This window comes from Lissotriton helveticus, chromosome 2_1 (assembly GCF_964261635.1).
Source record: "Lissotriton helveticus chromosome 2_1, aLisHel1.1, whole genome shotgun sequence".
Lineage (NCBI taxonomy): Eukaryota > Metazoa > Chordata > Amphibia > Caudata > Salamandridae > Lissotriton > Lissotriton helveticus.
In genome coordinates this window covers 1,504,989,594-1,505,002,151 of record NC_136059.1, presented here as the reverse complement: position 1 = coordinate 1,505,002,151, position 12,558 = coordinate 1,504,989,594, and the positions used below count along the sequence as shown (strand labels likewise).

At 46.6% G+C, this 12,558-nt stretch overlaps 1 protein-coding gene across 2 annotated transcripts in view; it reads left to right on the top strand.

The window, feature by feature from the left end:
- Window positions 1-12,558, top strand: part of NAAA (N-acylethanolamine acid amidase) — a 389,727-nt gene that overhangs the window by 300,924 nt on the left and 76,245 nt on the right. The window lies entirely within an intron of this gene.

The following is a 12,558-nucleotide window of genomic DNA, read 5'->3' as shown; positions in this document are numbered from 1 at the left end:
AAGTATGATATGTATTTTAAGCTTGCAGATGATTAATCTGGTAGCCTGGTATAGCACACAAAGCAATTGACAATAACTAGATTCCAAATACAAGGACAGGGAAACATTAGGTTGTAATTAAGTCCACGAAGGGTTACATTAGATGCACATGATCAAGGGGAAAAAACATGAGAGAATCATGAGAGCAAAAACAACATAAGTTGGGTCACAGTTATATTGAGTAGTGCCATCACAAGATGATAGAGTAGGCGGCTGATGATCAGGGAACACAACATGGTCCATTACACATTTTTACCAACTGAGAGCATACTATGGAACACTGGCAGGCTATATCTACTTGTTACGTCACCGGCAAGCTATGCATACAAGCGGATAGGGCTTAGTGCGAGGCAGTTCCCTGGCATAACTAAGTTGGGCTTGCTGAAATGGGGCACATACGAGCAAAGTTTTAGGATGATTGGGTAGGTAGCAGTATAGAGTACCTCATACTAAGTCAGAGTGTGTAGACACCACCACCAGCATGCAAGTGCCACATTAGTAAAGTTTTACAGTTAAAGTTATATCAAATTTGTTTTGATGTTATGGGATTATTGGTTATTGCTGGGAATAAAATGTCACAACCGACCGGGCATTGGGGAAAGGGATACATCTCTAATGGAGAGTTACTAGTGTAGGTGTCAATAAGTGACCCACTCTGGGTCAAAGAAGCAACACCTGAAAGTGTAGTTGGAAGCGTCATTGAAGCATTCCGAAACTGACAGTTGGCCAACAAGATAAGATCATACTCGCCACATGAAATGTTAGGGGTATAGCCACAATGAACTGTATAATATACATGCATAATTGAAGCGTTGGGGTACATAACCTGAGTGTCTCCAGGAAACACACTTAACTGACTTTGAGGGAGGCAAACAAACAAAAATGTAGAGGTCAACTATTTGCTACTGGAGCACTGTAATGGTAGAAGTTTCACGGGAAGAAAGGCTATGGAGAGCATAGATAGGAGCCTGTTGGAGATGTATGCATCGAAGCAAGAGGCCTATGTAAGAAACCTATAGAGGGACAATAGGATGAGTCATTTGTACTATATAAATGAACCATAGGTAATGACGACCGACCTCAGTAAGCATCAGAAAAAACACAACAGGGTAAACTAGGACAGCGAGAAATAGTGTAACGTTTGCAAAATAATTTTATATGATAACCAGTGGGCCTCCCAGATTACATAACGGAAAGTACTTAAAGCACTAGCCACTGGTTAAAGAAGTCCAAACACCTAGACATTATCATTGACTTCATAAATATAAAAACAACCTTGTGAAATTGTTTAGAATTATGTCCAAGGGATTCATGGCTGGACTGGCCATAGCGGGCATCAGGCACTTTCACAGGATGCTAGAAGGGTGGGGGATGGTTTTCCAGTGTTGGGGCCAGTTTTGCAGCGGTGCTGCACTATCAGCCCCCGGTAACAAAGCAGCAGTTCTTCACACTTGCCCCCCCCGGGGGGCTGGTCTGACAAAATTACCAGGGCTGCTTTGGGATCCCCGTCTGGGCCTGAACGGATTCTCCCCAAAGTTTTTTTTTAATTGTTCAAATAAATGGTGAGCCCAGTGATTCAGTTGTGTGATCATGAATTGAAGTGAGTTTGTGAATGTGTGTCAGTATTGGCAATTCTGGTATTGTTAAGAGTTTTAAAAAAAACTTTATTTATCATTTTACCAATTATACCATCAATGACATGTCAAAAGCAGTTCCTGAATAATGTCTTCATGAACAACCGTGCGTTACAGTGTATAATATGATACATCCGACCACCCGGACATGGCGGTGTTACGCTTTACTAATCCTTACCCCAGACATTTTATACTAGACATTCCTACATAGAGCATCACCCCAGAACATTCAACCATACTGTCATACAGAGATAGGTACCACTAACCTTTGCAGCTGGATACAGTGGGAACGATGGTGATGCTAATCAATCCCTTCCCCAAGATGGAAATACCCATGAGTAATATGTGACACTGCAAGGATAATACCACCAGTGGGGAAAGGGAAAAAAGGGACAAAAGAAACAATAAGGTCGCGGCTGTTAGGCATCAATAAGGGATGTTGTCAGATGCTGTGGACCTCACTCTCCTGCACTCCACCCCATAAGCCCTGTAAGTGAAGCACAAAACACACATGAGATCACTCTTCCCATGCATAGAACCCACAGAAAACCCTTATGTGTAGTGTACTCACTTAAATAACAGCTGTACTTCTCCCAAGGTAAAACGGGCACAAAAGAGAAAATATAAAGAAAAATAGATAACAAACAGTCTAGTCCACAGAAAATGAGGTACTTATCTGACTGAAGATAATCCTCTTAGTGTTGAAAGTCACACAAACCTTCTGGTTGCTTGTTTCTCCAGGTATATCAAATATAAATCACGCTGGACACTCCAAAGCATTTGTGCTTACCAATGCTTGTTGTGACAGGTCTTTATGCAACAAATAATGAAGCGCTCCCTAGCGCTTAATTCCGTTTTACTCCGCAGGCAAAAAATGTATGGCATTCAAGAAACCGGCGCTTCCGCGTTCTTCCTAGCGGAAAGCCGGTACATGTAGTTTACAAATATCCAGGGCGCTTCCTCAGGGCAAAGGGAGATGTATTCTCAGCAAGTAACCAGCGTGGCTCAAATGCTGCTATGCTGAATAAACAAAATAATTCTACCAGGTCTAGCGTATGAGATGCTACTCGGTAAAGGCGTTTCCTGTCTCTGGCGTCCTATGTAGAGCGCGACGAGAACACGCTTAATCCAGGAAGTAAGCAGACATGAAAGACTGGATGTGGATACCGCGGCGAGGCGTAAGAGACGCCAAACAGAAAAGCGGCTTTCAATTATCCAGTATGGGCAAGGCAGGAAGGCAGCCGTCCTCAAGCAGGCACTGCCAGAACTCCACAAAATAACAGGCAATACGATGCGGTCAGGTATTCACGTTCCCCTTCATGTCAGAAAGTTTTTGCGAGTGACAAGCCCCATGCTTAGCAAGGGTGGGGCTTAAGTACCCTAGTCAGGTGCTCTGACCAGCTCTCCCTCAGGATTATGGGAGACATAGTTCCATATCTACTTCCTTCATACAGAGTCTCATGTTCCTATTCTGTGTGCCTATCTCCGCCTAGCCATGACACATACACCCCAATAAATATAACATTTTAAACAGATTGACAGTGTGGGAGGGCGGGCTTGATAAACAGGCGAGGAGGCTGAATATACTGTTTGAGTATGGATGTTTTATTAACAGTCACAGGGATAGTGTCCAAAACAGAATGGCTTTCTTCCTGGTCTTCTTCTGTGTCTCCTCCTCCGGTAGCTCCTAGTGGGGAAGATGTTTCAGGCTCCTCTTCACTATGGATGGGGTCTCCCCGGACGCTCATAGAAAAGAAATAAAGGGAGCCGTCAGACACTCTGTTTTTGGGGGTTTACCAATCACTACACTGGGGAAAGTGAGGGAAAGAACCGATAGGTGTGCAACCGAGAACCAAAATATCATTCAGTTTTGGATGAGAAGGGGCGTAGAAAGCGTGTTTGATGGACAAAAGCAAAAGGAAGTGATATAGAGGAGTATTTACAAGGGGTGGTCTAGGTATCGGTATACTCGGTAAACATTGTGCTCCAAGATCAATTGTACACTTTTCCTGAATGCTCTTAGAGTCTTTACCAACAGCGGGGCAGTGCGGCATAAACAGTGCGGCATATAGTGAGGCTCGGGAAAAAGGGGTAAGTGCAAGAAAGTGACCCGTTCCCTTCCTTTCCCTCCCCTTAGTATTTCCTCCCACCCTTAACTCCCAAATCCCCCGGATGCGGTATCACTCACCGGCTCCTGCCGTAACTCTCCTGAGTTATGGCCGCTCACCAGCCACCTCTGGCGGACACCACCATTCCTCGGTCCACCGCTCCTCGGTGTCTTCGTCTCGTCGACCGACTTCAGATTCACCGGGCTCCTGGACTACCGTAGTGTCTTCTTCCAGTGTTCTTCGGTCCTCGGCGTTCTTGCTTGCTTCTCGTCCCTCCTCCTCCTCACGGGTCATCGACGACTGCTTCCTGTGTGTCCCCGTTTTCGTTTGTTCGTCTACTTCACTTCCGGTTGTATCTCCTCCTACTTCCGGGTGAAGGACGTGTTCTTGCTGTGGGAAAACATCACACCGGGAGTGAATCGGGTGGTTTGGCGTCTTTGCCTTCAAGTCTCAGAATGCATCGGATTGGAACTCCACGGACGGTTTGCATTCCAGACTCCTACAGGTACTATCGTGGCCTTCGTGTCCCTCGTGTCCCTCTTCCTCACATCCCCTTTCCCTTGCTGTATTTCTACTGGGGTTCTGGTGTTGGGGAAATCTCGATAAGTAGTCTATATTCCCTTGTTCAGTACCTTTCCTATGCTTTGTTTGAAATCTGTATGGTTGTAGCGATAGAAACCACCTTGAAACCCTTTCGTTGTTTCCCTTGTTTCGGGCTAGCCATTCCAAAGGGGCATGATCGGTGTACAAAGTGAACTCCCGTCCCTCCAAGTAGTACCTTAAGGTATCTATGGCCCACTTAATGGGCAAGGCCTCTTTTTCTATTGTGGCATCGTTTTTTTCTCTGGGGAAGAGCTTCCGACTTATATATAGAATAGGCCTTTCTCCTTGTGAGGTTTCCTGTGACAGAACGGCTCCTATTCCCTGATCTGAAGCATCCGTCTGAAGGACAAATGGCAAGGAATAATCTGGACTTATGAGAACGGTATCAGCCGTCAGGGAAGCTTTCAGGGATTCAAAGGCCTGTTGGACATCACTTGTAGGCTGTTTTAACCTTTCTTCGGTCTTAACAGATTTCTGAAGAAGGTCAGTCAAGGGGGCTGCAACGTGAGAGACTCGTGGTATAAACCTTCGATAATATCCGAGCAATCCTAAGAAAGCCCGAAGGTCTTTCTTGGTTTGTGGCAGGGGTATGTCGGAAATGGCTTTCAGCTTAGAGGATTGTGGTCTGATCAGCCCTTCCCCTAACAGATATCCAAGATATCTAACGGTTTGGGCTGCCAAACAGGTTTTTGCAGGGTTAATTTTTAACCCTTATGTTCCTAATGTTTTAATAACTTGAAATAGGTGGGACACATGTTGTTCCCAGGAGTCACTATAGATAATGATGTCATCTATATATGCACCCGCGTAGCTCTCATAAGGTTGTAATATTATGTTCATGGCTCTGTGAAAGGTGGCTGGAGCCCCATGCAACCCGAAAGGTAGCACCTTGAATTGGTACAAACCATCTGGAGTAGAGAATGCTGTTTTTTCTCGGTCTTGTTTTCTTAGTGGTATCTGCCAGTAGCCTTTGCATAAGTCTAAAGTACTAATGTACTTGGCTTGCCCTATTCTCTCAACCATTTTGTCAACCCTGGGCAGGGCATATGTGTCGAACGCGGATATCTTATTGACTTCTCTGAAATCTATGCAGAAGCGTACCGAGCCATCCGGCTTCGGCACGAGGACAATAGGCGAATTCCATACGCTAACAGAGGGTTCAATAATATCCATTTGAATCATTTCCCTATTTCTTCCTTAATAGTTGTCGTCGGGCCTCTGGGACACGATAGGGTCTAAGACGTACCTTTTTCCCATAAGGGTTTTTTATAGCATGTTCCAGCAGAGTAGTTCTACCAGGGGACGAGGAAAAGGTATGTTGTATTGGCTCTAGGGCCTTTTCTAATTCTTTTCTTAGCTCATGGGGTAATTCTGGGTCTAAGCATTGAGAGAGCAAAGGAAGGGTCACATATGTGGTGTTGACAGCCATCGGAATGGGCCCTTCCCATTTCTTTAATAGATTCACATAGTATAGTTGAGTAACGTGTCTAACGGGGTCTAATTCTATCCTGTAAGTTACTGGAGTAACCTTTTCCAGAATGGTATAGGGACCCAGCCACTGTCCCAACAACTTTTGATCAGAAGAGGCCATCATCAACAGTACCGGATCCCCTATGTCAAAGGTTCTCAACTTCGCCCTTTTGTCATATTGTTCTTTTTGTGCTATTTGGGCTTCTTCCAAATTGTTTCGTACAATAGACCTAATTTGTCCTAAGTGGGTATGTAAATTTGAGACATATTCAGTTACAGGACGGATATTGATGTGGTTCTGTCTCCCATGTCTCTTGTGCCATTTCTAGTAAGGTGCGAGGTTTGTGGCCATATAATAATTCAAAGGGGGAATATCCTGTACTCCTTTGTTCCTTGCACCTGATGGCAAACAGAGCGAGAGGTAAGATATCCTCCCATTTCCTGGATTCCAAAGCCAAGAGTTTTTTAAGGGTGTCTTTTATGGTGGAATTGTATATTTCTACCAGCCCGTCTGTCTGCGGGTGATAAGCAGCTGTCCTGATTTGTTTTATCCCTAACAGTTGGCAGACCTGTTTCATCAAGTGTGACATACAGGGTGTCCCTTGATCCGTAAGGATCTCTTTTGGGAAGCTTACTCTGGAGAATACCGTGATCATAGCTTTAGCAATGTTAGGGGCATTCGGTTTTCGCAATGGTAGTGCCTCCGGAAATCTAGTGGCATAATCAACCATAACCAAAACATAACGGCATCCGCTACGAGATGGTAATAAGGGCCCTATAATATCCATTCCTACCCTACTAAATGGTTCACTTATAATTGGGAGAGGTTGTAAAGGTGCCCTAGGGGGATGGTACCTACTGTTTCTCTGGCATACTGGGCATTCTTTGCAATATCTTTTTACTTGCTGGTAAATGCCAGGCCAATAAAACCTTTCTGTAATTTGTTTTTCCGTCTTTTCTTCTCCAAAATGTCCATCTAACAAGGGACTATGTGCTAAGTATAGAACCTTATCTCTAAAAGGACCGGGCACTATTAACTGAGGTTCTTGAGTGGAACTACCCTTCCTGTATAACAATCCTTTCTTCTTAAAAAAAATAGGGACATACATGGTGCGGGTCTTCTGTTTCTAAGGCCGTTTTCCAGGCTTCCTGTAACATCGGATCTTCTTGTTGGGCCGCATGGAAACTTCTGTCAGTTTCCCAGGGGTTCTCATCAGGTATTACTGGCATAACCACCTGCTTCTTTCCCTTTTCGGCTCTTCTTTGTTTCTTGCTTTTTCTGTCCTTTGAAGGGGGCCATTCCTTGTTTCTATCTTGTAAAAAAGGTGCAGTGGACCACCATTCTTCTTCCTCTTTGGAGCCTTCTTGTAACAACTGAGATAGTTTTGGATAGTCATTCCTGAGTATGGCCTGTTCTGGTAGTCGAGGTATGAGACCTACGGTTAGGGTAGTCCCGGGATCCTTTGCGTGTTGTATTTGAACGCGAGCGGTGGGATAGGGCTTGGTATCTCCGTGTACGCATTTTATGGCTATGGTTCCATCAGGTGGTCCCAAATGAGATCCCAATTCTTGAGGTCGTATCACACTATGGAGACATCCCGTATCTGCAAGAGCCGTCATGGGTTGTCCGTTGATGGCTACCGTACACCGGTATGGAGGGGATTTTTTTTCTGGTGGGGAACAGAAGTAATTACGTGTAACCCCAATCTCCATGGGCTCTTCCTTTTGTGGGCAGAACCTAGCGATATGTCCCATGCCCCCGCATTGAAAACACGGTGGTCCTGGAAGAGGAGTCCGGATCATTGTAGGTCCTGGAATGAGTGTAATCGGTTCTGGTTTTTTAGTAAAGGGGGTCGGGGATGGCATTGCATTCCATGGCCTCCTGATTTGTTGGTGGTCTCTTCTCTCCCTTTCTGGGTTTCTTGCGCGCGGTTATATGCACTGGTTATTTCCACTGCTGTTTCAAGTGTTAAGTGAGCCTGTTATCGTACCCATCTTTGAATGGGTGGATGTAAGGATGACAGGTATTGTTCCAAATAGATTTTGGCCATGATTCCGTCCTTGTCTGTGGTGGCTGGTTTTAACCACCGGTCGGCCATATCTTTCACTCTGAAATATAAGGCTGTAGGGGTTTCTTGGGGTCCTACCTTCATTTGATGTAATTTCAGCCTATAGATTTCATCGTCCACCCCCAGCCTTTCCATGATACACTTCTTTATGTCTGCATAGGGTGTAAATGTAATGTAAATGTACAGGAATTTATATAGCGCAAATCACCAAGCGGTTTCTAAGCGCTTGCTTAGGGAACCCGTCCTGGTATTCCCCTGTGAGATAACCCCGGCAGGGTATCCGCAAGGTGAAAGCCAGGCATCCCGCCGCGAGGGGCCGTTGTGGAGATTAAGCAAGCTATTGCCCAGAGTCGCAGAGTGTGAACCCGTGAATCGAGTAGGCACCGGAGCGAGAATTGTCGAGTCCATGGACATTTTAGGACTCACGACCCCGCCGAGCCGGGAATTGAACCCTGGTCCCGGGCTGACCTCTGCTTCCAGGTCTGCCTCCTCTAACCAGTGAGCCACACTTCTCCACTACTCCTTGAACAGTAGCAACCTGGTATGCTGACTGAAAATCGCCAGAGAGAAGGGGCCCCAAATATTGACCCCATTTATCAGGTGGCCATGAGGCAGCTGTCGCCATTCTTTCAAAATTGGTAAAGAAATAATCAGGATCTTCTCCACTAACATATCGCTGTAGAACCACTGAAGGTAGTGTGGTTTGTCCTCTCTGATGTCCTAACGCTTCAGTCAGTTTATTCATGGCCTCTCCATGTGTTTGAGTCTGGCCAGTAAGTACTTGCTGTAGCTTGGTTCTGTCTTCTTCGACCACCGTCAGGAATCACTCCATGACTTTTCCTAAATGTTCCTGGTTTTCTGCCATTTTAGCCATGGCCGCCTCCATTTTGCCTCTCAATCCCACTTCTGACACCACTTGTGGGAGGGCGGGCTTGATAAACAGGCGAGGAGGCTGAATATACTGTTTGAGTATGGACGTTTTATTAACAGTCACAGGGATAGTGTCCAAAACAGAATGGCTTTCTTCCTGGTCTTCTTCTGTGTCTCCTCCTCCGGTAGCTCCTAGTGGGGAAGATGTTTCAGGCTCCTCTTCACTATGGATGGTGTCTTCCCCGAGGCTCATAGAAAAGAAATAAAGGGAGCCGTCAGACACTCTGTTTTTGGGGGTTTACCAATCACCACACCGGGGAAAGTGAGGGAAAGAACCGATAGGAGGTGTGCAACCGAGAACCAAAATATCATTCAGTTTTGGATGAGAAGGGGCGTAGAAAGCGTGTTTGATAGACAAAAGCAAAAGGAAGTGATATAGAGGAGTATTTACAAGGGGTGCTCTAGGTATCGGTATACTCGGTAAACATTGTGCTCTGAGATCAATTATACACTTTTCCTGAATGCTCTTAGAGTCTTTACCAACAGCGGGGCAGCGCGGCATAAACAGTGCGGCATATAGTGAGGCTCGGGAAAAAGGGGTAAGTGCAAGAAAGTGACCCGTTCCCTTCCTTTCCCTCCCCTTAGTATTTCCTCCCACCCTTAACTCCCAAATCCCCCAGATGCGGTATCACTCACCTGCTCCTGCCGTAACTCTCCTGAGTTATGGCCGCTCACCAGCCACCTCCGGCGGACACCACCATTCCTCGGTCCACCACTCCTCGGTGTCTTCGTCTCCTCGAACGACTTCAGATTCACTGGGCTCCTGGACTCCTGTAGTGTCTTCCTCCAGTGTTCTTCGGTCCTCGGCGTTCTTGCTTGCTTCTCGTCCCTCCTCCTCCTCGCGGGCCATCGACTACTGCTTCCTGTGTGTCCCCGTTTTCGTTGGTTCGTCCACTTCACTTCCGGGTGTATCTCCTCCTACTTCCGGGTGAAGGACGTGTTCTCGCTGTGGGAAAACATCACACCGGGAGTGAATCGGGTGGTTTGGCGTCTTTGCCTTCGAGTCCCAGAATGCATCGGATTGGAACTCCACGGACTGTTTGCATTCCAGACTCCTACATGTACTATCGTGGCCTTCGTGTCCTTCTTCGTGGCCCTCATGTCCCTCTTCCTCACAGACAGCTAGCAGTTCAACCAACCCCAGTGGGCGCTACACCATCAGGGGTAGTAGATTGCAAAGTTTGTAAATATGTTTTCAGTGGTTCCCAGATATCCTTTGGGCGAGATCTAGGTGGAAGCAGTGTGTCATAGAGTTCACAAATTGCGTTGCAGTATGTGAGACTAGCAAACCAGGGAGGGACCTGTTGCCCCATCTCATAGCTAGCTCCCGTTTGGCTAAGAGCTAAGCAAGTGCTACAAATTTGCATAATTTGGGGGGCATATTCCGCACATACCCCAAGAGGGCAAGTTCGGGAGAGGGTTCAATGTCTAGCAAGACCATTTGGGAGAGCAGTGCAAAAACAGCCACCCAAAACTCCACAATCTTGGGACAAGTCCATGTCAGATGGGGAAAATCAGCCTGGGGGCTACCACATTTTCGATATTTATGGGGCCGGGATGATTCAATGGAGTGGAGTTTAGCCGGAGTCTTATATGCCCGACGGAGGAATTTAAAATGGAGAAGATTGTGTCTGCTGTTGAGAGAGACTTCGCGCGTTTGCGTGCAGCAAAAGGACCACTGGTCGTCAAGAATAGTGTGCCCCAAATCTCGTTCCCATGCCTCACAAATCTCAGTGTCATGACATGGGGCCAAGGCCATGCTCACCTTGTACAATCTGAAAATCAATTGGAGTCCATCAGAGTTGGCAATCAATAGGGACAGCGGAGCGAAAGATGGGGGTATTCCGATATTTTTGCAAGGAGTGCGCAGCATACTCTATTGAAGACAAACCTGTCCATAAAGGACAAAGTTGCACCCCGATCCTTTCTTGGGTTGTCAAACACATGACCATTGGGAAACAAATCTCCATATTTTGCCACAGCATGGGAGCGGAGCACACAGGTTACTAATTTCTCTTCAGTTACACCCAGCCATGTATTACCTGCAAAGGGGAGATTGGAGGAGTACAGGGAACCATCCCCAAGCACTCGCGATAGTTTGCGCCAAGCCCAGCTCTTAGTGGAAGCCGTCTGAATATCTTCAGGGTCACGGGGAACACCAGGGAGAAAAGCGCGTGAAGTGGAGTAGGATGTACCAGGACAGACTCAGGCCTACTGTAGGGAATTAGGGTATCTGGGTGATACCATGAGTGAGAGAAACTACTCTGAGCTACCAGGTCATACATTCGGAAGTCTGGGGCGCCCAGTCCACCCCTTTCATTTGGCAATGTCATGGTTCCCACCATATTCTGGCGTGTTCCCCCTCCCCCCCATGCAAGCCTAATGAGATGTGACCGAAGCGTTTAAATAAACTGTCCGGGCGGGGAATGGTAATGTTATGGAACAGGTAGAGCAACTTCGGAAGTACCACCATCTTCATGAGGGCAATCTTATCGGACATCGATAGAGGGAGGTTTAATCAACGTTCTACCTGTGCTTCCAGGTTGTGGATAGCGGTTCCATAGTTCAACCGCACCATTTGCTCTGCATCGATGTGAATCTGTATACCCAAATATCTGACTGAGTCATGGCACCATTTTATTGGGAATTCACACTCCCATTCCGTGGTGGCAGTCATTAACGGAAAGAGCTCAGATTTGTTCCCAACTGATGCCTAAGCCCGGGTAGCCCCCAAAGCGGACCGGACGAGGGGGTCTACATTCTCTTGCGGACGACGAACATATAGCGCAATATCATCCGCGTTAAGTGAGATAAGGAGTGGGCCATCTTAAACTGCAGCCCTCTATGTAGATGTTTCTCCTGTAAATGCCGAACCAGAGGGTCAAGAGCTAACATAAAAAGCAAAGGAGACAGCGGGCAACCCTGTGTAGTTCAATGAGTCAGCGAGAGCGGGGCTGAAATCGTTCCATTCAGCGGAGTCTAGCTGTGTGCCAAGCGTAAAGTAGTGTAGTGTGGTCTATGAAGCCCTTGGGGATGCCTAGTTTCCTCATCATGGCCCATATGAAAGGTCACTCTAAGGAATCAAAAGCCTTTTCGGCGTCCAGCAGGACTGCTGCAGCCGGAAGCTCTGGTGTCATGCGATGCAGCACCGCAAACCGAATGCGCAAGTTTAACGCCGTGGACCTATGTGGAACAAAGCCAGACTGCACCGGGGATATGATACGATCTAAAAGCAGGGCTAGCTGAAGTGCAATCATTTTGGCAAGGATCTTATAGACCAAATTCAAAAGCGAAAGAGGCCAGTAAGAGCTGCAATTCAACGGGTCTTTGCCCGGTTTAGGCGATAAGACAATAACCTCCTCACAGAGAGTGGGAGGTAACGATTTATTTTCCAGGGCCTCATTATAGGCCTCAAGGAGATGCAGTGCTTTATAGTGTTTGTAAGATATACCTGTGAAGCCGTCCAGACCCGGAGCAGTAGTACCATTGATGACACTAACTATCTCTTCCTTAGAAAAAGGTTCAGCGAGGAACTGCTGCTTATATGCTTCCAACCACACCATGGTATTGTTAGAGTTAATAAATATAAGGGCAGTACAACAAAAATAGAAGTCTCAAAGGAATCCGTAGCAAATAGATAAGTGACACGCAAAGGGAAAAACTGTTACACAACTATTCAAGGCACTGATGTGCGGGATGGGGGAC